This window comes from Ursus maritimus, unplaced genomic scaffold (assembly GCF_017311325.1).
Source record: "Ursus maritimus isolate PB19 unplaced genomic scaffold, ASM1731132v1 scaffold_19, whole genome shotgun sequence".
Lineage (NCBI taxonomy): Eukaryota > Metazoa > Chordata > Mammalia > Carnivora > Ursidae > Ursus > Ursus maritimus.
The window spans coordinates 25,704,838-25,726,241 of NW_024424341.1; the positions used below are offsets into that span (position 1 = coordinate 25,704,838).

The 21,404-nt window shown below is 44.1% G+C and overlaps 1 long non-coding RNA gene across 3 annotated transcripts in view; it reads right to left on the minus strand.

Annotated features, from left to right (window-relative positions):
• Nucleotides 1–2,092: 2,092 nt before the first annotated feature.
• LOC103673602 overlaps nucleotides 2,093–21,404 on the minus strand; it is a 34,830-nt gene continuing 15,518 nt past the window's right edge. Inside the window, exons 1-4 of one of the 3 annotated variants that reach the window (XR_571436.2) lie at nucleotides 6,477–6,771; nucleotides 5,739–5,817; nucleotides 4,559–5,123; nucleotides 2,093–3,433 (exon numbers count right to left, since the gene is read on the minus strand). This is a non-coding gene — a long non-coding RNA (uncharacterized LOC103673602). Of the gene's footprint in view, nucleotides 3,434–4,558; nucleotides 5,124–5,738; nucleotides 5,818–6,476; nucleotides 6,772–21,404 lie in introns of those variants that run through there. The other 2 variants (XR_571435.2, XR_571437.2) reach the window with 2 other exon arrangements.

Below are 21,404 nucleotides of genomic sequence, written 5' to 3' on the forward strand. Positions count from 1 at the left end.
CATAAAGAAAAATATTGGGACATTTGGTGAAATTCAAATGTAATCAGTGGATTAGATAATATCATATTGATGTTAAATTTCTCGATTTATACTATCATACTGTGGTTATATAAGAAAATATTCTTTTTATTAGGAAGTACACATTGAAGTGTTTAGGGGTGATTTTTCTAACTGACTCTTAAATGGCTCAAAAAATATGCATTTATATAATATAGAGCTTTCCAGTGGAACTTTCTGTGATGATGCAAGTGTTCTATATGTGCTCTGACAATATGGCAGCCAGGAGCTACATGTGACCACCAAGCACTTGAAATATGGCTACTGCAACTAAGGAATTGAATTACTAACTTTCTTCCATTTAAGTTTAAATAACCGCCTGTGGCTAGTGGCTACCATATTGGTTAGCAGTGATATAAACAGAGAGGGGAAGTAAAAAGCAAATGGGATAAAAGGTAAAGAATTGAACCTTCATAAAGAGTATGTGGAAATTCTTTGGATTATTATAATTTTTTTAGGCTTGAATTAGATATTTTTAAATTACGTAACAAATGCAATGTCATATCAGGGAAATTCAAATTAAAATATCATGGAGATATATTTTACTATAATTAAGTTGTCATAAATAAATAAAATGATACTAGCTGGAGGCCATGGAAAGGACACACTCAGACATTACTATTGGGTGTGCAAATAGGCACAAGTTTTTTTATGTATCCTACGCAAGTGCTTGTGCAAGTACATGAGAAAATGTGTAAGGATGTTCACTGCAGTTTTATTTGTAATACCAAGAAATTGGAGACAGTCGAAATGTTCAACTGAAAAAAACATGTTCAACGAGATAATGGTTACATGTATTTTCCTTTGGTCCTGTTCTGGATTACTACAAACTCTTCTTCAGGTTGAGGCAAATCTTCACACATTGATGTGGAAAAGTGTCCAAGATAGATGGTTGGGTTAAAAAGAAAAAAAAAAAAGCAATTTGCAGGACAAAATGCTTAGTATGATTGCATTTTTGTAATAAAAGCACTAAACTGGGGTGCCTGGGTGGTGTAGTTGGTTAAGTACCCAACTCTCGGTTTCAGCTCAGGTCATGACCTCGGGGTCATGGGATCAAGCCCCACATCGGGCTCTGCGCTCGGTGTAGAGTCTACGTAGGTTTCGCTCTGCCTCTCTTCCACACTTGCTCATACACACTCTCTCTCCCTCTCTCAAATAAATAAATAAATCTTAAAATAACAACAACAATGCTACACACATGCACACACACACGCATTCACACACACGCATTCACACACACACTCCCACTCACTCACATTTATGTGTACAAAGGCAAATGTTCGGAGAAATACCCATGAAACAGTTACCAGACCATTCTCCAGAAGTTCCCCAACTCCTGTGGAAAGACCACCCAGACACCTCTCGCGAGTCCTCGGGCTGGCTGCGGAGGGTCCTCTCTGAGGCGCCTTGTGCTGTAACAACAGAGGTGCCCCCGGCCAGCCAAAAATCTCAAGCTGGTGCCCATCAGCTTATTAGCTGCACCTCAGAGCCTGCACCCCCAAATCGCCAGGAAACGTCCCCTCACGTGGCCTGCCCTTTCCAGGCCCACACAACGCCCCTCCCCACAGCCGCTAGGCCTGCAGGGCAGGCAGGGTCATTACTGAGTTCCAAAGAAGGGAGTGTTTATTATTGTTGTCGGTTTGATGCCGATCCCAAAAGGACCTAATCAACAGGTAATAAGACCTCATGGGAGCAATTAGAAACCTCAACTTTAACCCTATTCTAACCACAGCAGAGAGAGCTAGAGTCGCTACAGTTCTGTGCCCCTGGCTGTACAGGGCCTGATGGGGAGGAGACGGAGGGAGCCTTGTGGGGAGAGCCGGAGAGGTACTGGTGGTTATGCTCAGGGATGGGTTGAGAAAGGAATGGGGGGGGGGACATACAGAATTGAGTCTACCCAATGATACGCAGCAGCAGCAGCAGCCTTAACTGAAGATCTGTGCTTGCGTAGATGGGTACAAAGGTAAACAAGCCGCTGTCCTGCCCCCAAGATGCTCACAGACATGGGACTGAACACTTGCCGTACAACAGCGGCTGCATGACAGAACAGGTTTATTCAGGGCGTACGGGTGGTGCAGAGGGGGAGTTGCCAGCCTTACTGGGTGAGTCAGGGAAGGCACATGCGCCCGCAAAGTGCTCTCTTACAGTAGGTAGATGGGACAGCATCTGTTGTTCGGGCATAAAGGGCTTACATGGATCTCCCTTTGTCTTTGAAGCTGTTTTTAAATCATTTTTCTTCCTTAATAAGGTTGGAAATAAACAAAACCAAATAGTAATTAATTTTAAACTACACGATTAAATACTTTTTCAGTGTTGCAAGTGACTCACCTGCCAACGAGTCAGATGGAAAGTTAGTCCCATCCATGATCACAACTCATAATGCCTGATAAGATGCAATGTCATGACCCGCTTCTCATCACCCACATAGTGACCAAGTGCACTGTTGCATAATTATCACATGAGAACACCCTTGGAACTGGACCGACTAACTGCACACAGGCATATCGTCATCATTGTCGATGGATAGTTGATAAATATTTTGATTACTTAAAGTTTCCAAAGCAGGGCCTCTGCGATGAATGATGGAGACAAGGAGACGAAGTCACATCTTCAAAGGCCAAATTGGCCCCCAGTCTTTTCCAACTTGCACAGAATTATAAAAGCTTCCCTTGTTGTTGTTGCACAAAAATTCACATTTTCATAAAACTAGCTGCAAATGTCATGTCAGCTTCGTTGGCAGATTTGACCAGGCCCAAGAGCACAATAAAGATAGCAAAATTGGACAGCAGCACGGCAGCCATCTCACTGCTCAGTCTTTTATAGCCTTTGAAGAGCATCATCCTTGGAGAACGAGTTTATACATATGCTGCTGGCTTAATCCTGTGTTCTCATTCTGCTGAAACAAGAGTCCTGGAAACCAAAAACTGGCGCCATACTGAAAGCAGTGTACATTTAAAGTCTTCTCAGAGCTGGTAAAGAACTTCAACTTTATTAAATAAAAAAGAAATGTAAAATCACACAGATTCTTACTTCGTAAACATTCATCCAGCCACCGAGCACCTGGTACTGGGTGTGGAAAAAAGAGCAAGACAAGATCTTTGCCCTTGGAGAGCTTGCCCTTTAATTGTAGGAAACAGAAATGATCAGAACATGATGACAAAGGTCAGGAGTAGAGAAGCTCAGGGATCTAAGAGGATAAACCCCTAACACAGATGTCAAGAGACATCAGAATACCCCCAGTTAGCTTGGAATTTTGGCCAAATTACCAAACTCCTTGTCTTGATTTCTAGATCTTTCTCAGTATTTGCCTGAACAATCCTGGTTTGGTCTGAAGATCCAGCAAGATGATCTATGTAAAATATCTCTGTGAAGAGATCTGCAAATAAAAAGGTGTTGTTATTTTATTAAACCCAGAAAACATTCATCAACCTCTTAGAATTTTCTAAGCACTGTGATTGGGACAGAAAGAAGCATGAGATCTAATCCCCACCCTGAGGAGTTCATGGACTCATAAAGGGGTTCAGATACAAAAACAAATTAAGTGTAATTCAATATGAAAAGTGCCATAATAGAGGGAGGTTCAAAGTACTGTGGAAACACGGAGGAGGAAGTAATTAATTCTCAGCAAGTATCTGCAAATGGGTAGCCAAGGGGAGGATAGACGCTGCAGGTGGAGGGAGCTGCTCCAGAAAGACCTGGAGGGAATAGGGGCACACATCTTGTTGAAGGATGAGAGAGAGTCTGGGTTGGGGTGACTGAGTGTGAGGTATATGGGGCAGTGCCTGGAGATGGGGCTGGAGACTTGAGATGCTCTTGGACCAGGATTTTAAACCTCATCCAATAGAACCAGGAGCCAGTGGAGGCCTTCAGAGAGATGTAAACGGAGGGACACCAGGACCCAATGGCTACCATATATTGAGCACCCGACATGTGCTAGGAACCACATTAACCACTCACATGTGTTTTTTCTTTCAACCTTTACAACAACCTATGAGTTAGGTGGTATTATTACTCCCCTTTTATAGCAGGTGAAACTGAGGCTAAGAGAGGTTAGGAACTTGCCCAAGATCTCCTGTTGGTTGACAAAACGGAGGTTCTAAGCTCAAGTCCAGGTGGTGGTTTTAATTTCCATCTTTGTTTTAATTTCCATCTTTGCAAATGCAGATATACTGAAAGATGCAAATACCAGGGAGAGAAAGGCTAGCTATGATTATGATTGCAAAAGTGCTTTGGAAGGTTGAAGAATCTATACAAATATCACTACACATCAGCAGTGGGCCTGTGATTGAGAAGTTCACCTGTTCAACTCAATTCAACAAATATTTTTCAAAGCACCAACATCTTGGGAGGTCCTATGCTATAGAAAAGCAAGGATGACTTACAGCAAAGAAACTCAGTTCTGGGAGCTTCAAGTCCAGTGGAAGAAATCGATAAGCATGCGGAGATACATCCTCAAAAAGTGGACAGATAATAAGTGTTGGGGGAAAGGGGGGACACGTACCGTGGATCTAGAGGCTGCATTTGAGATGTGTCTTGTGGCCAGCGTACGTGAAGATTCCCAGTTCTTCATCTAGAGGTGCAGAAGTGATGGTGGTAGAAACAGTGCTGAGGAGGGAGCCCCAGATTCGTGAGGGGCACACTGGGAGGGGTGGTGAACAGGGAGAGGATAACTGGAGGGTTGAGTTTTGAAACTTGTGGCCTGTGGAGCGGTGGTGTCATTAACAAGAATAAGGAAGTCAGGAAGAAGCCGATCTCAAAATGAAATTGAATTCAGAAGAACTGCTGTACTTCTCTGTGGCACTGAGCTGGGTTTCTCTTCGAGCAGCATTCTCAACGAGGGGCAGTTTCGCACCCCGTTGGACTTTTGGGACTCTCTGGAGCGTTTTTTGGTTGTCACAACTCGGGGAGGGGGAGTACTACTGGCATCTACCGGGACGGGACCAAGGATGCCGCCACAATGCACACCACAACCCCCACAGCAAAGAAGTATCTGGCCCAAAATGCCAGTAGTGCCAAGGTTGAAAAATTCATTCTTGGAGCATCTCCAGAAGGGTGGCCTCGGCATCCTATGAGAAAATGGAGAAATAAGGATAATTCAAAGGAAAAAAATGAATCGCTTTTCAAAGTACACACTTCTAGTTGTAAAACTCAAAGGAAGTGGGGAGCAGAGAGCTTTGTAAAGGGTTCCAGAGTGTTTGTGTCTAAGGACTACATTTTAGGCTCCCAAAGAGCTAATATCATTTTGTCTGGATTTCTTCTTTCTCCTGTCAATTAATGGCAGGTGTCAACTTCAAACCAAAGCCCAACCCTGTGCCTTCCCACCACGTACAGGCAGGAAAGGAGTAGCCTTACAAAATCCCACCCATGAAAGCTCTGCAATAATACAGTATTTTATTAATATGGTAATCATATGACACATGCCAAAAGACAGTGTCCTCAACTTTATGAATAATTCTGAGGAGTCCAAACTGACCTTAGAAATTCTGCTTTGGTAATCTTGGATGGGGCCTAGAAATGCGTGTAGTTAACTAGTACCCCCAGAAACTCTGATAAGATGGGCCATGGCCACAATTGAGAAACCCTTGCTATAAGGGTGCAAATGGGGTGGGGGATCAAGGGGCATTTGCATCAGACTGGACAGGGCGCAGGCAAGCAGGGCTCGGAGCTAATGGCATACAGACCAGATGGGTTTCGGTGGGGACAGGATGAATGCAGTAGATGAGAAGAGTCTGGAGCACAAGAGGAAGGACACGGTGGGCTCTAAGAATGGGTAAAGAGAAGACCAGAGAGGTGCTGGGAATCAGTTGTTTTCTGATGTTTTACCCTCAGAGTCCTTTTTAAGAAAATCCTGGGAATTCTAACCTATAAACCAAACCAAAATAAAACAAAACAAAACTTGGAGATGTTCTGATGGAAGTGGGGTGAAAGGGCTCTCTTGAGCTCTGCTGCTTCCTCGTATTTCTGAGAGCCAAATTTTACGAAGGATTTGCAAAGTTAATCAAACCCAGCCAACCCTGTTTGGCCAGACCAAAGAGGAAACAAGGCACACCCACTGGTCGGATCACATCAACTCCTGAGGCTCTGCTGACTGATGTTTATTTGTTCGTTGGATAAATATTCTCCTGACTGCCTACCATGGGCCAGAGACTGTTCTACAATACGAGCAGTATGGTAGGGTTCCGCATGTTGTCCACCTTTTCATTCTTTCTCTGCTCATGAGCCCAACTCACAGACATTAGGGAAAGGAGAGGAAAAGAAACTAAATGAAACTCAATCCGTGTGTCTCCTTGCTTACAGTTTTAATGAGCAGTTTTATGGTGGAGTTTTGGAAATTGTCAGCACTCAAACCTAAGGCTTCTCTCCAAGTGCTCCTTATCTGAATTCTCCTTGCCCCCCTTCCCCATGTGAAATGGACTTACTGCTGTGGTGAGATGGTGAACATCAGAGTAGCGTCTCACGTCCTGAAGACGATGTACTGAGGAAAGGGAATTCCACTGACAGAAGAGCGAGAAGCGGAAGTTCCTCTGGGATAATACCAAGGCGCGGCAGGTGCTAACAGCAGACTGAGGGACCCAGCTCAAGAGGAACATGTGATCTGTTCCTGCTCCCTCCCTACCCCTACCCCACTGCTATTTCTCCGCAGGACACACAAAGCTCACCTCTTAGTATTTCCAAATAATGCTGTTTTAAGAACCTGGCTGCCTGGTGTGTGACAAAAATAAAAAAATAAAAAAAAACCCGACAACAAAAATTACTATTCAAAGTAAAGTATTATTTTAGGGTGACATTATTTTTTAAATTCACATTTTACATTTGTTATAACATGTAGCAGTTCTGTGAACACATAGATAAGAGGATACAATAGATATTTGACAGTGTAGTTCTCAGAATATTTGCATATCCAAGAGATTATTTTAGCAAGTATACTTAGACTGACCCTATTAACCATTCACAATATTTTGTCTTAAATCCAATTCACACTCTATAGACCTGTCCAATTCACATTTCAGCTCTTATGCTGTTTTCCGTTTTAGACTTTATATTAGGATATAAACCCATAACATCAGATTTTACGACAACATCTGCTCTGGCTGACATGATTGAAAGGAAATTTCACTCAAGCCAGGTTATTCGGTTTCTTAATTTGTTCTTTATCATACCTGAGAAGCAAGCCTGTTTTAGCAAGTCCAATATAGAGAACAGAAGCTTCTGGTACAGAATTCACCACCTGCACCAGCCTCAGAGATGCTAGAAAGTGACTGCAAGGCTTCCTCTGAAGCAGAAGTAATGACAGGTTGGCTAGAGAGTCATTCCCAAGCCTGAGTGGCTTTGCTCCCTGTGCCCAGGCCGGCTCTGCCAAGCTAGCAAGTAGAACTCATAAAGGTAGTCAGTGTGTGTAAGTAAGGTGCAGCGACCTTTTATGAGAAAAACTGTAATGATCAAGGAATATTAGTCTCTGTGTATGAGGGACTCAGATGCTTGTACATCGATGTTCACAGCAGCACTGTTCCCAATGCCCCAAGGGTAGAAACAGGCCAGCGGTCCACAATAAACAAAATGTGGCATATCCAAACAATGGAGCATTATTCAGCCCTAAAAAAAGGAACGGAGTTCTGACACGTGCCACAACATGGATGAACCTTAGAAACATTACACAAAGTGAAAGAAACTAACCACAAAAGGACAGACATTGTGTGGTTCTGCTTCTATGAAATAACTAGAACAGTCAAATCTGTAAAGACAGAAAGTAGATTAGAGGGATGCAGGAGGTGGGACAGGAGCGAGTGGGGGGTTAATGCTTAATGGGTACGGAGTTTCTGTTTGGAGTGATAAAAACCTTTGGAAATAGTAGAATTATCCACTCTGTAAAAGTGATCGATGCCACTGAATTGTACATTGAAAAATTAAATAATGATATCTACTAAAATAACTTTCGGGTACACACATATGTGTGGAGAATATACGCGGAGATATATATATGCAGATAGACGGGTGGATGATAGACACCTCCAGATAAATCCTAAAATTCAGACAATCAAAATGAAAAAAAAAAAACAATGAAAGCTATAAATAGGAAATTAAATAAATAGAAGGTAGAAAAGACAGTAAGCAGCCATCTCAGAACTATTCAGTTCAAACTGTCTCAGAGCAAAATACATCTATAATCTTCCCCTTGCCTGGGCTTCCCCTATGGAGGTGGGTGTTTGTTTACGGCACATACTTGTGGCTGCATTTTGAGACCTCACCTCCTACATTTGGGGTGATGGCTCCTGTCTCTTCTGGCTGAGTTCCCCTCTGGGGAAGGAGTTTGAGCACCCCAGCACATTCCCTGCCTTCTCGGGCCCTGTCTCCCCGCCACCATCAGACCGTCATTGCTACCCCATAGGAGGGATTGTTTGTTTTCACTGGTTGAAGAAACGAGAAGGGAAACCCGTAAGAGAGCCTGTGGAATGTGATCTCTTAAGCTCGCAGGCCATGAGAGACCGGCCCACCTCAGCCTGCAGCTCCTACTTGCTATCATGAGAAGAAAACGCTGCTTTCTGGAACCGTTATGGGAGCCCAAACCCAGTGCCAGCAGCAGGAGCGAGCCGGCAGGAGCAAAGTGTCGGAACTCCCCCCACCCCACCCCCAGGGGATGGAATCACATTCTCCAACCAGGTGCTGGGAATAAGGCTTGTGGCTTCCAACCTTCTTGGCCCGAGGCCAGAGTTTCCAGGCCTCCCTCCACCCTTGGGCTCCTTCCCATCATCTTCCCAACCAGAAGCTTGTTAACTGTTTTCCTGTGCTTTTATTCAGATTTCAAGGCACCCTCTGTGTGTTAAACTTCAAAGAAAGTTTGCTCCCGTAAGTGCAGTGCTGGAGCAAGGGGACGCGCCAAACAGCTATGTTGAAAATGGTTTCGTTAAAATGAATGGTGTTGGGACTCAGCCCCCACCCCACCCCCCAACCTTGCTTTCAAATGAAATTGCATTTGTGTCTGGATTAAGTTGCCCAGTATCAATCCTGAAATTTTTAAAGATGAAAAGCAGAACAGCCACACAATATTTAAAATGTGAAATGATTACAAAATGGCACCAGGCCAATGTTTATGAATCATTGAATATGATCATAAAATCATAAAAAATAATCACCAAAAGGTAAATAAATTACCCAGCTTACTGCTTATTTTCACATAGGGTCTGACACAAAAGCTGCAGCCATGAATGATTTATACCTGTTTTAACAATAATACTCATTTTACTGAAAGATGGTCAGCACTTGGGCTGCTGTGGGCAACATGCCAGTTGTCGAAAGGTTAATGTTTCAGCAGCAATACATTAAATTATGAATAATACCAGTCCCAAAATGGAAGGTTATTAGCTCAGTATGCTTAATTAGCTCAGCTAGAACTTTGCCATCAAGTAGCAGTGCCCATTACTGCAGCTGTAGCAATGATGAGGGATGGCAGCGTTGGGATTCTAATGCCAGAAGCGGGGGCAGGTGGGGAGGTAGGAGGGGTGAGAGGTGTGTCCTTTATTTTCACTTCATTCAGGGTAACACTGTGAGAAGCATCTCAGAAGCTGGTCTTCAGGATTTTGAACTCTCCCGTAGTTGTGAAGACATCCCAGGGAAAAAAAAAAAAAAGCAGGAATTATTTGGGCAAGGCACGGTCCTTGGGGCTGTGGACACCCCCCCCCGCCATGATCTATGTCCTCATCTGCTTTGCTGATTTTCTTAGCTGAGGACCTACATGTAACGTAAGGTACCGCTCACAGGCTGGGCCTGTCCATCAGCACTCATCCAGCAGAGACATTTATTAAACAGCTACTACGTACCAGGCAGGTACAAAGTGCTTAACAAGACGATATCTAGGAGATCTAAGGGAGGAGACAGCCCTTAGACCACCAACAATGCAATCAGTTACGGCCACGTGACTGACGTGAAGGGAAGGTTGAGAACACCAGCACGGGGACTGGAGTTGGGCTAGAGGTTCTTGGAGAAGGTTTCCTGAAAGCAATGCCATTTGCTCTGATCTCTAAAGGGTGAGTAGGAAGTAGTGAGGTAAATCTCCTGGAAAAACTTCTAGGCAGGGGATATTCTGAACCATGCATGAGTATCCAGAAAGAAAGATGCTGGAAAAAAGATGCAGGCATTGCTTAAAAGGAGCATCAGAAGGACATTTGCCTGCCGGGGCCGGGACGATGCTGCGGAGCACCTAGCTGCATGGGTGCCTGTGTGTCCACACCCGGCCCCACCCACCCCCCTTGCCCGGCCCTTGCCTGGCTTTGCCCTGCCAGGTGTTCTGGTTTGAAACTCAGAATTTGTAGCCAGGAGCGGGGCCGGGACTCACCCACGATACCATGCCGGCTACACCCCGGCTGTCTGCACCACGGCCCGGCTCTACGTCGTACTATTAGTAGCTTGTTTTTCTAAGCCCTAAAATTCATTTTCTTTTCCCGCCTTGCTTCCAGAAAAATAAATAAAAGTGAACACATCACTCATTTAAGACGAGGAATGGAATTCAGGGTGCGTTTTTCTTTCTATTTTTGTGATTAGTTAGAATTTTCCTGGGAACGCCGCCAGGAGGGCATTATGGTGAGATAATGTCCTGTATTTAATCAGCGTGGCCATGGCGAACTGTGTTCTGTGGGGAGAGGCCGAGTTAACGCATCCTCCTCTGTCCCGTCTGCTTTCAGGATGCGTCGGGCCAGCCCGAGATGAAGACGAGACTGACAGGTGGCAGGGCTGCAGGCTTGCGTGATGGCCCACGGGTGGACAGGACACGGCCGTGACTCATCCTCTTCATGCAGGCCCCGTCGGCTCTGAGAGCCCTGAAACCCCCAAAGGAGCTGAGGGCAAAGGGCCCCACACCTGACCAAAGTGATCGACCTTGGCCCTGCCTCCAGTGGACACTTCTGGCCTCCGTCCCTGCGGCTTTCAGGCATCTCTTGGCCCGGACACGCTTTTTTTGCTTCCAAACGTGCATCTCTCCCGTTGGCATCCCAAACACAATGTGTGCAAGGGAAGCACAAGGCTTCTAAGTGAACCTGAAGTCAGCGACAGGTAGGACCGGATCAGCTTCTTAACCCTGCATGTGCGTGGTCGTCCAGGGAGCCCCCAGAACGTCTGCTGGAGGCCATGGCCGGTGGCTTGCAGTTTTCGGAGTTGCTCTTGTTTTCCTAGATGGTTGAGCCATTCACGGAAGAATGAAAGAGTCCCTGGCCGTGGTAGAATAGAAAAGGGTATCTCTGAAAGATGTCTTAGAGAGATGTCTGAAAGGAAGGAAGAAAATGAGGACCCAGGGAAAAAGGAGAGCAGATTTAACCTCAAGGAAGGGAGCACAGAGAATAGGTAAATGGATGCAGACTGACCTTTCTCTGCAATTAGCACCGGTGGCCGGAAAACCAGGAGCGTGTGGGGCGCACAGAGCCTTTCACATTTACTGTTGTCCCTATTAAGTGTGGGGTCTGTGGGAGCCGTCTGTTCAGGTAAGGGCAGTGGAGAGAACAGGATGCCCCAAGCAACCCATAAATAGCAGGGTGAAGACAAAGTGTTTATTACTTAGCCTCATGAAGCCCATATAAGTGCTCTCCCAGGGTGCAAGAGAGCAAGAGCATGTGTGAGCTGGCCCGTGTGTGTCCCGGGAGTGGGAGTCCCAGAGCCGGTGTTCGCGCTTGGCTTGATTCTATGAAGGCGTCTATTTGATGGAACGTACTGGAACAGTTCATAGCCAGCCCAGCAAACCTTGTGTGGAGACAGAGCTTTCTTTTTCTCTTCCCTTTTCCTGTTTGCAGTGAGAATGAGGCCTTTCTCTTCTCAGCCCTTTGCTCTCCCCAAAGTTGTCTCACGAGGTCATTGCCAGCTGACAGGCTTCCTTTCAGTGCAAGGTTTGGATGGAAACAATGCTCTGTTTTCTGGGGGCCTGGTGAGGCTCTGGGCCTATTCCTGACCAGGCTGCACTAAATTGAAATGGGTTATTGTTTCAGTAGGGCTGTCGGTTTCTGCAGACAACTCAAGGTATGTGGTGCAGGACTTTATCCTTGTGTGTGTGTGTGTGTGTGTGTGTGTATACTACCACTTATATATATACACACACACACACATACACATACATACACACATATCATCACTATTGAACAGCAGAAAGATCATCATGTTTGGTTTCAAGCCAGGTTGAGCCACTCACCAGCAGTGTGTCCTTGGTCAAATTACTTCCATCTCCTGCCGGGCATTAACACCTGCAGTTCAGACTGTCTACCTATAAGGTACCTTCTAGTTCATTCTTTGACTCCATGATTATATGATACTATACTGCCATGTTTGACAATGAGCTTAAAACCACTTTTTTTGAAATAACTTATACATCAACAGAACTGATTTCTAAGAGCAGTCAAGGATATGTATGGAATGGTCCGCTGAGTCTCCTGAATCCTGAATTTATTGGTCTGCAAAGGTGAATGGAAAGTAAAAGAGATCTGTGTCGTCAAGTTCTCGGGTCTTGAAAAATCTGTATTGATGTAGTCAGGATTGTAGTCTGTAATGATCTTTGTCACCAGTGGATGTTCTGAGAATTAAGAAACACTTTCAAAAACTATACATTGGGAATTTCTGAAAGAGACCCCACCCACCCCACCCCCCCGCCCAGCTCTGCAAACTCTTTCATCTGATGAGGAATAGCAAGTAGATCAAAGCAATTCATCAAAACTAAGGTTGACTATTTTTGACCATTGTTCATAATGATCAAACATCATAATATCAAATGCCAGAGGCCTCAGAGGAAACAGGAGGATAATGACAAGACTTAGCAAGGCCCAGCCTCTAGGATGCAAGGGACCCTCTGGCATAGCCAACCTGGTGCTGGCTGGCTTTACGGAAGGTCGACAGTACAGAAGTGTGTGCCGGCCTTCCAGGAAGGTAAGTCAGTGGCTCGGCCAGGAGAGAGGGATTCCCTGGGGTTCTGCCAGTAAGTGCAGTGGGAATCACAGCCCTATAGCCTCTGAGTGCTATTGCCAGCTCCTTTGTAGATTTCCGTGAGGCGGTCTCTCCCAGGCTGGCTGGCCAGTATCCTTTTTGGAAGAACCTAACACTGCTGTCTGCCTGGGTTAGTGGTCCTTACTGCTTTTTAAGCCTTCCTACCAACTTGCTTTCCTCCTTCCACAAACATTTATTGAATATATAGTGTGCAGCAGACACTGGGCAAGGTGCACGGTACTCCTACGCTAAAACAAATGCTCCCCGAGCTTGAAGTTTTCAGCCTCACGAAAGAGATAGTCAAGTAGACAAATAATCACTAATATAGTTTAAATAAAGTTGTATACACTGAACTTGGAGGGCACAGAGTAGAAAGAAAGTAACTCAGCCTAGAGGGGGTCCCAGAGAAGAGGTTTCTGGTAGGTATCGAAAGAAAGGAGGGAAGGCATTCAGCTGAGGGAACACGGAGTATTTGGGAATCATGGGTAGACATTTTATGAATCACATTTAGGATCTGGGGAGGATTTGAGGCTGAAGATGAGTTTGAGGCCCTCCAGCCTCAAAGCAACCACAGCTTGGGCTCCAGAATATTTCTTCATCCCTACACTCTGCAGACAATTCCCCAGGCTTGAACATTGATAGGAGGAATCTCCAAATCTCGCCAGTTGTTAGTAGAAGACGTGATGATCCTTAATAAGACCTGTGGGTCAGTCTCCCAGAGTGACATCCTACCTCAGGTTCTGTGGCTGCAAGGAGGAAAGCCCTACCTGGTGCATTCATCCTATCTAGAAATGAATCTTGATTCACTGGGCTTCCATTGTCAGAGACCAGACCTGATTTATGACAGCCGGTACAGTGTCGACGGAGAGCGCGGTCAGTGCACCCATGATTTAATCACAGTGGAGTCCTTGATGTTTCTTATGTTAGACCCTTTGTTCAATGATAGAGCTGGTTTCATGTTGCCCCAACCCTCTCCCGTTTGATTTCCTTTTGATAAAAGATGTGCATTGACTAAAGAGATGCAAGTGCATTTTGTGAAGATGTAAGCACCACCTTTGCATCTGGAAGTAGCTGTCTGACTATGTAGGCTACTGAAACCTGGCCCCAGAGCTGCGTTAATGTCCCCGTGCAGAAGCCCCACCCAACCGAAAGCCTTCCAATGAGCCTTTCCTTTCTGCTTCTGGCTCTCTCTGGCTCCCACCCCCATACTCCGACCATGGAGATTAAGTAGTATGACCTCCCTTTCAGAACCAAGACTGTCCAGTGACTAGCCAACATGACCAGCACTATAGGGGTGAGAGGATTAGCTTCTTGTGATAAGATGAGCTCTTATGAGTGGTTCTGTCATCCGAAAATGATATCTCAATATCACTGACCTCCTCTGTCTATATATTTGACTGCCTTAACCTTCAAGACCTACTTTGTAATGTCTTAAACCTCATTTGATTACCTGGATTTGTGACCCCACAATCTACTCTGACTTCCTATACCTACCTGGTCCCTAAAGCCCTGAGTATGAAGCCCTAAGCCTCATTTGCCCTGCTAATATCCCTCCCCCCTTGTTCTTCTCCAAGCTTAGATTTGATACTAAGACAGACTTCATTTAGGTGACTCCTCTTGTATTCTAGGCTATATGTAATCTTGGAGATGGTGAGCACAGGCATATGAAATAAAAGAAATGAAAGTCCAGCTTAGCTGATAAACTTTTTTGTCCCCTACGTTTAAAACATTCCCTGATCTTTGAACTGCAGTAAATCTCCTAATGTATTAGAATTTGGCAATGCTATCTTTTACTACTGGAAAGAGCCCAGATTGACATGAACAAAGTAATCTTTTCCATGAAAGAAGACACATGAATGCCACTTGCTTATAGAGTCCCATGGGATTCTCATCTGTCATCCTCCATTTTTAATTAGAGTTGTAATCATCTCTCAAGGGGCATCTGGAGGCTTCATTAAATCTACCAGCTTCCCTATGATCTATAAAACTGCTGGTGTTTAGAATCTTGGTCAAATAAAAAATAGCAGGAAGTTGGGGAAAATGTATCTGTCATCTAGGAGCTTCAAGTAAAGTGAATTCCCCTTTCTTTCTATAGGACTAAGACTTTTCTGCAGTCAGCACCAAAACAGCACCCTTTCCAGTTGGTACGTTTGCTTCATGTCCACCTCACATTCCTGGGGCCTTAAGTCTCCAGTTACATCATTAGCAGCTGTGGTTCAGGGCTTTTTTATGACCATGACCATGGCTTACTGACGCTCCTTGCGCGATTCTACTGAGCCTGCATTCCTTCATCTGTCGAGAAGGAGGCTGCCTTCTGAGCAGAGTTCACTAAGAGCCTTTCCAGTAAGCTACTCTGAAGTAAAACCTGTAGCTATTAGGAGTTTTCCAGAACCTTTCTACTTCCATTCCAGCCCACTAGATAGGTCTTCCAGCCTCACTATAGAACCGCAAAATATCTTAGAGTTTTTATCACCCATGAGTTACCTCACAGATCCCTAACAGGTAGCCCCATGACCCTTTGAGATGGTTCAGTCTTTCCAGGTTTGGCACTAGAACCATAGCCCTCGACCAGGAATTCTCAGTAGCGGCACTGGATATTTTTAACTGAATATTTTCATCAGTATAATTACGATTGGCATTTGAACCAGATAATTCTTGTTGGTTGAGGAAGGCTGTCACATGCCTTTGTGCTCAGCAGCATCCCTGGCCTCTACCCGCTAGATGCCAGTTACCTGTACCTCAGCTGTAACAAGTAAGAACGTCTCCAGACACTGACAAATATCCCTGGGGCAAAGAGGCCAAGTCACCCCCTAGCTGAGGATCACTGCCCTGTACCTATGCAGAACAAGTAAGTAGACCTGAGGCTATCTGGCTTTCCCAGTGAAGTATAGTTCCCAATGTTCTGGAGTATTTATGGAATCTTCTCTGGCCTATAAAAAATAGGAAAGACAAAATGACCATGAAGAAGTTCACATGAGCCATAGAAAACACAGGACTTCCCGTCATTCGTTTACAGTTGTCCACTCTACTATCTTATGTATCAGAGGATTACTCAGATGTGTCTGCAGTTGTAACGCAGAGGGAAGCTAGATTTCCTTGTGCAGCCATCTCCTGTCCTATTGATCTGCTTTGTCTGTCATCACAAGGGGTCTTGTTAGAATGAAGTCCATAATACGTTTGCATGTTATGCTGACTTCGGTGGCTCCACTAAGACAAGGTTTTTCTTTTCTCTTTTTTTTTTTTAAGATTTATTTATTTATCTGAGGGGGGAGGGGCAGAGAGGGAGAAAGAGAGAGAGAATCCTCAAGCACACTTCCTGCTTGAGCACATAGCCTGATGTGGGGCTCAATCCCAGGACCCTGAGATCATGACCTGAACTGAAATCAAGAATTGGCTGCTTCACTAACTGAGCCACTCGGGCGCCCCGCCAAGGTTTTTCTGAAATGCACTTTCCTGTGTCTCATTTGGTCATTGCCACAGATTCTAGTAAAGTTGTGATGTTTTTAGAAACTGTCATCATTTCTCAGTGTTTTCATCACACTTCATCTCAAAGAACGCCTTTATTCTAACAAGCTCATTTGAATGGGCAGTGACTAAAAGAAATAATTGGGCCTGTGGAGATCTGTCCAGGCACACCACTTCCTTCAGGCCTAAGAAGCATAGTCTCCTAGTGTTCACTACAGAGTCTGCTTTCATCTCGAACAAAGAGGTAAAGTAAGTTAGTGGGAATAAAATGTAAAATTCATTCATTCATTCAAAGAAAAGTTTTCAAAGAAAAGTAGGACATTGTGCTAGCTACCATGAGATATTTAGAGACACATAAGACACAACTTCAGAGTTCAAGAGCTCTTTTTCTAGTAGTAGAGTCAAAATGTGGACAAGAACATTTGTAATACAATGCCTAAGTGCCGTAGGCATTCAGAACAAGGTCATAGGAAAAGGTGGATTCTGCACACTACACGCCATTGCCTGGCCACAGATTCTAGAAGGCATGTGTAAATGACCCTCAAGAATACTTCATTTTCTTCTTTGACATGACAGCAGATCAGGGAAATATAGAAGACAAAGAACAGCGTATGCTTGACCGAGGCATTTGGCAACATGGCAAATGACAATTTGTCCATTTATCTCATGGGAAAAAGATGAAGTAGGGGTTTGATAGAACGGATGACCATCGTTGGTGTCAGTGTAGAGGGAGATCCTGAGTGCTGTGACATTAAGGTTTTTCATCTTAATCCATGCGTGGTTGTCATGAAGTCATATGTTGTGGAATACACAGTTCGGCAGATTTTGATAGGGCAAGACAATGAACCAAATCTAACAAGATGAAATACAGTGCAAGAAATGGAATGCCTTGTCTTGGACCCCAAAATCCATCTGCGCAAATATGGGGGCTATGTGCAGGCTTGGCAACAGACATTTAGAGAGCATCCCCCCCCCCGCCCCCAGGTTTTGTGTGCATTAAGAATCATCTGGCATTCTTCTTTAAAATGTGGAACCCCCCCAAGACAATAAAAATTAAAATGAAATACAGATTCCCAGGTGTCATTGTCCCCTCACCCCCATTGTTAGATTCAACATGTTTAAGGTGGTGCCCAAGAATCTGCATTTATTAAGGCTACCTGGGTCATTCTGGAATAGAAGCTTGTGAACCATTATCTTAAGAGGTTTAAGATGATAGCAGGAGGATTCAGCAATTGTATTGAGCAAAGCGTAATTAGGAGAACAAAGGAGGCGAGAACCCTGCTCTGCTGTGCTGGGTGGAGGAGCAGATGTAGTCGTTTACATTTAATCTCAGGACACAACCCTTTAAGCGAGTCAAACTGCAAATAAGACGGCAAAGGAAGTCAGAATCGGGTCTTGTAAAGAACAGTTGAAGGAACTGGTAGTGCCTAGTTCAGGAAGAGGATTGGGAAGAAGAGGACAGGACAGAACAAAGGTTGTCTGTGTCAGGGAATTAGACTTGCTCTGGGTGGCCTCACAAGGTGACACAAGGGACCAGTGGGCAAGAGCGACAGGAAAATCACTTTATGCTCAAAATAATGGCCATCCTTCTCCAGTTAGAGCTGTCCACAGGACTGGGGGTGTTCAATCATGGCCCGGAGAACATGTTTAAATGAGTCTTCTAAGAAGTTGGGTAGTGAGTAGAAGGGTTGCGTAGTTGGTAGAATCAGGGAAAGTTTTGTTTTATTTTGTTTTTTTAGTAGGAGAGAATAGAGCATGTGTACGTTTCCAAATATAAATTAAAGAAAGATGGGAGAGTGGTGGGGGCAGGCATGCCATGGAGACAGGAGTAGGGAAAGAGAAATAAAAAGTAGGGGAGTGGAGGAACCTGTAAAGATCAGGCTTTAGAGCCCAGGAAAGATTTGCAGTAGAAGCAAGGCAGAGTAAGAGGAAGGATACAAAGGCATTTTATGGTGCAGAAGAGGGTGCAGAGCAAGGCACTTTAAGGTAATGGAATGGGCAAGTTGATGATATTCATTCCAATCACAGTTTCAAGAAATAAGGGTTTGAAATCTTTTGCTGTGAATTAAGAAAGAGTGCAGTTGGTGGGAGCTGGAGGAGTGTGGAAAAGGTGTGGAGTAGCAGGTTTGGGGAATTTATTCAGGAGTCAACAACCACCCGTAATTGGCTGTTGCATTATAGAACACCATAGAGGGTACCGTCAACTCAAGGTCCTTGTGTCCCTAGCAGTGTTGAGCAATCTGGAGGCTAAAGTGAGAGGCAGGTAGCTGGGATAACCCGGACGGGGAATCAGCCTGGTGCATGCGCCCAAGAAAGGATACAGGAACTTAAATTGCAGGCTCACAAAGATTGGTAAATACCAGGCTTTGACCTGTCAAGGGCCACTTCAGAGGCTTTAAACAAGTATCTGCCTCCATTAAACTTAAAAACCCCAAATCCTAGAGATACCCAGAAGTACCCAAGATATCTGAATTTCATTTCAAGGATGTGGCCTTTGTGCTCCCATCTTGGTCTTTACAGAGTTGGGGCTGTGCTAACTTTAAGGTTGCATGCCTTCAGTATGCATTCTAGAAACATTGAGTTTTCATTAAACTTTAAGATTTTAGGAAGTGTACAGACCCTATAGCTGCTATAATTTGTGTTAGAAGGTATAAACTGTGAAGTTTTTCTCATCATTTCTCCCGTTTTTCTCATTTACTAACTAGTGGATTTTCAATATATTTCTGGAGAATAATGGCTTTGACTCGCGTGAGACATACAAGGTAGACACAATCTGATAATTTACCATACCTGTCTCTGGCCTTGAACCCATTCAATTCAGAAATCCATTTGGATCATATCTAAATCCATGGAGAGATCTGGAAACAGGCCTGTGGAAGTAGAGGTCTTAAGCTTTGACCATTTGCTTCCTCATTGTTTTCGCATGATCAACTTTTAAATATGCCTTAAATACTGGCAGAAACACCTCTTTTTTAAGTAGGTTTTTTGCAGGGCAAAGTTTTTTTTATAAGGGAATCTGTTGTTGTTGGCTAAAATCATGGGAGAGTAACTTCATTTTTAAGCACTTGGAAAGACTGAAAAGAAGCAAGATTAATGCCTCTATTTTTAAAAAGCAAAGAGGAAGTTCGTAATGTCCTAATCTGGAACTTTACCTGGAAAAAATGATTGCCAAATCACTTCTAGAATAATCTGCAGTGAATACAGTGTTGGGAACTTATATCACTTGACAGAACAAGTCCTGTCAAACTGATTCATTTCCTTCCATGAAAAAGTAACAAGATTTTAGTAGATTGAGGGGAAATGATAAATGTAATCTATATTTTATTTAGCAAGATGCTTGAACCTGCTCCATCCAACATTTTGGTCGATAAATTCAATAAATTGGGGCATTGGCATTAGATGTCTAGGGGGCAATTGAGATCCTATCCTGGGATCTGGATTTAATAGCACATCCTTTTTGTAACAGGGGAAACGTTACCTGATCTGCTTTAAGAAGAAGAGATAGAAATGATAGGAAGTTGCTCCAAAAGGACCCTTTGTGCTCTGAAAAAATATATCTGATACGTTTGTTATTCGTGGTTTTCATTATTTATCCGAAGATTGGTTATGAATATATATTTTTTATAAAATAAAAAAAAGGATGCTTGCTGTTCACAGTCATTCATATAACCTACTTGTACATCCTCCTGAAAATTCCCCAAGAACTTCCTGACAGAATCGGTTCTCAGGCCTCTCTATCACCAAAGAAGGGGAGAAAAATAAGAGGAAACAATAACTCTGAAAGCAAGCGAGATGTGTGGAAATAAATCTGTCATACTCTGTAATTCCAAAAGGGAAAGATACTTCTGGAAATTCTCTTCTGGCCTAGGAAAGAATCTGTTTCTAGAAATGGTGATGATATTATGTTGATGACTATTCCTTGGATTTACATATCTCCTGTGCTGCAGGGAGCCCATGCACCTTGATAACGTGTGTCATGTTTAACTATTAATCTTCACAAAACCGTCCCTGAGGACGTCTGGTGGTTGCTCGTCTTCCTCATTTCAGTAACCGTATGCCCAGAATTCAGTATATTGGGTTCCTGTATATGGAGAAAACTAGTCCTTGAGAATATATCTTTATCTCTGCCCCATTTCCCAATATTGGTTTCCCCTGTTTTCTGAAAGTAGAGTGCTCCTGTGAAAACTTTCAGAAGCCAAAATGGCTTCTGAAGCAGCAATTACCATTAATTTATATGGAAAAATCTTTGAATGTTTCCAGACCCCCAAATAACCTCTCTTAGGCTTTTCTGTTACCTTGGGACACATGATGCTAACGGATGCACAAAATAAATCGAGACAAAGCGCAGATGCTCACAGACACAGTTCAAAGCTCTGGCAGCTGGTGCCGAGATGCTGAGAGTGGGTCTGGAAGGATCTTGGCGGGGCTACCCTGGCTGCTTGGGGTGTGTGTTGCCTACGTTAACAGCTTGCTGCAAAGCAAATGCTCGGCACTATTTTTGCTTTTTGCCTTTTTCTGTAAAAACGAAAACTGTCTTCGCATGTCTTTCGGTTAGTAAAAATTGGTAGTAGGTCTTTTGTAAAAGCGAAGTAGAGTAATGTGAACTTTTGAGAGGTGGAGAATACCTGTGCTAACGGAGTGAGCCCAGGGCCCAGTAATACCTGGAAAGAATGTGTTGGGTTTGTGCAAGGCTATCTAGTCTGTACAGCACGTTCATAGTCGCTTGCTCTTCACACTCCAACCTCGCAGGTGCAGACAGGTGAGCGGTGGTGTCAGGATAATATTAACCATTTCTACCGTGTACTGAATGCCTGCCAGGTGCCAGGCATTGTGACAGACACTTTATATTAAGCATCTCACTTGATCTTCCAACAACTCTGTAGGGTGTGTATTGTTGTCTCCATTTTACAAGGAGAAAATACAATCCAGCA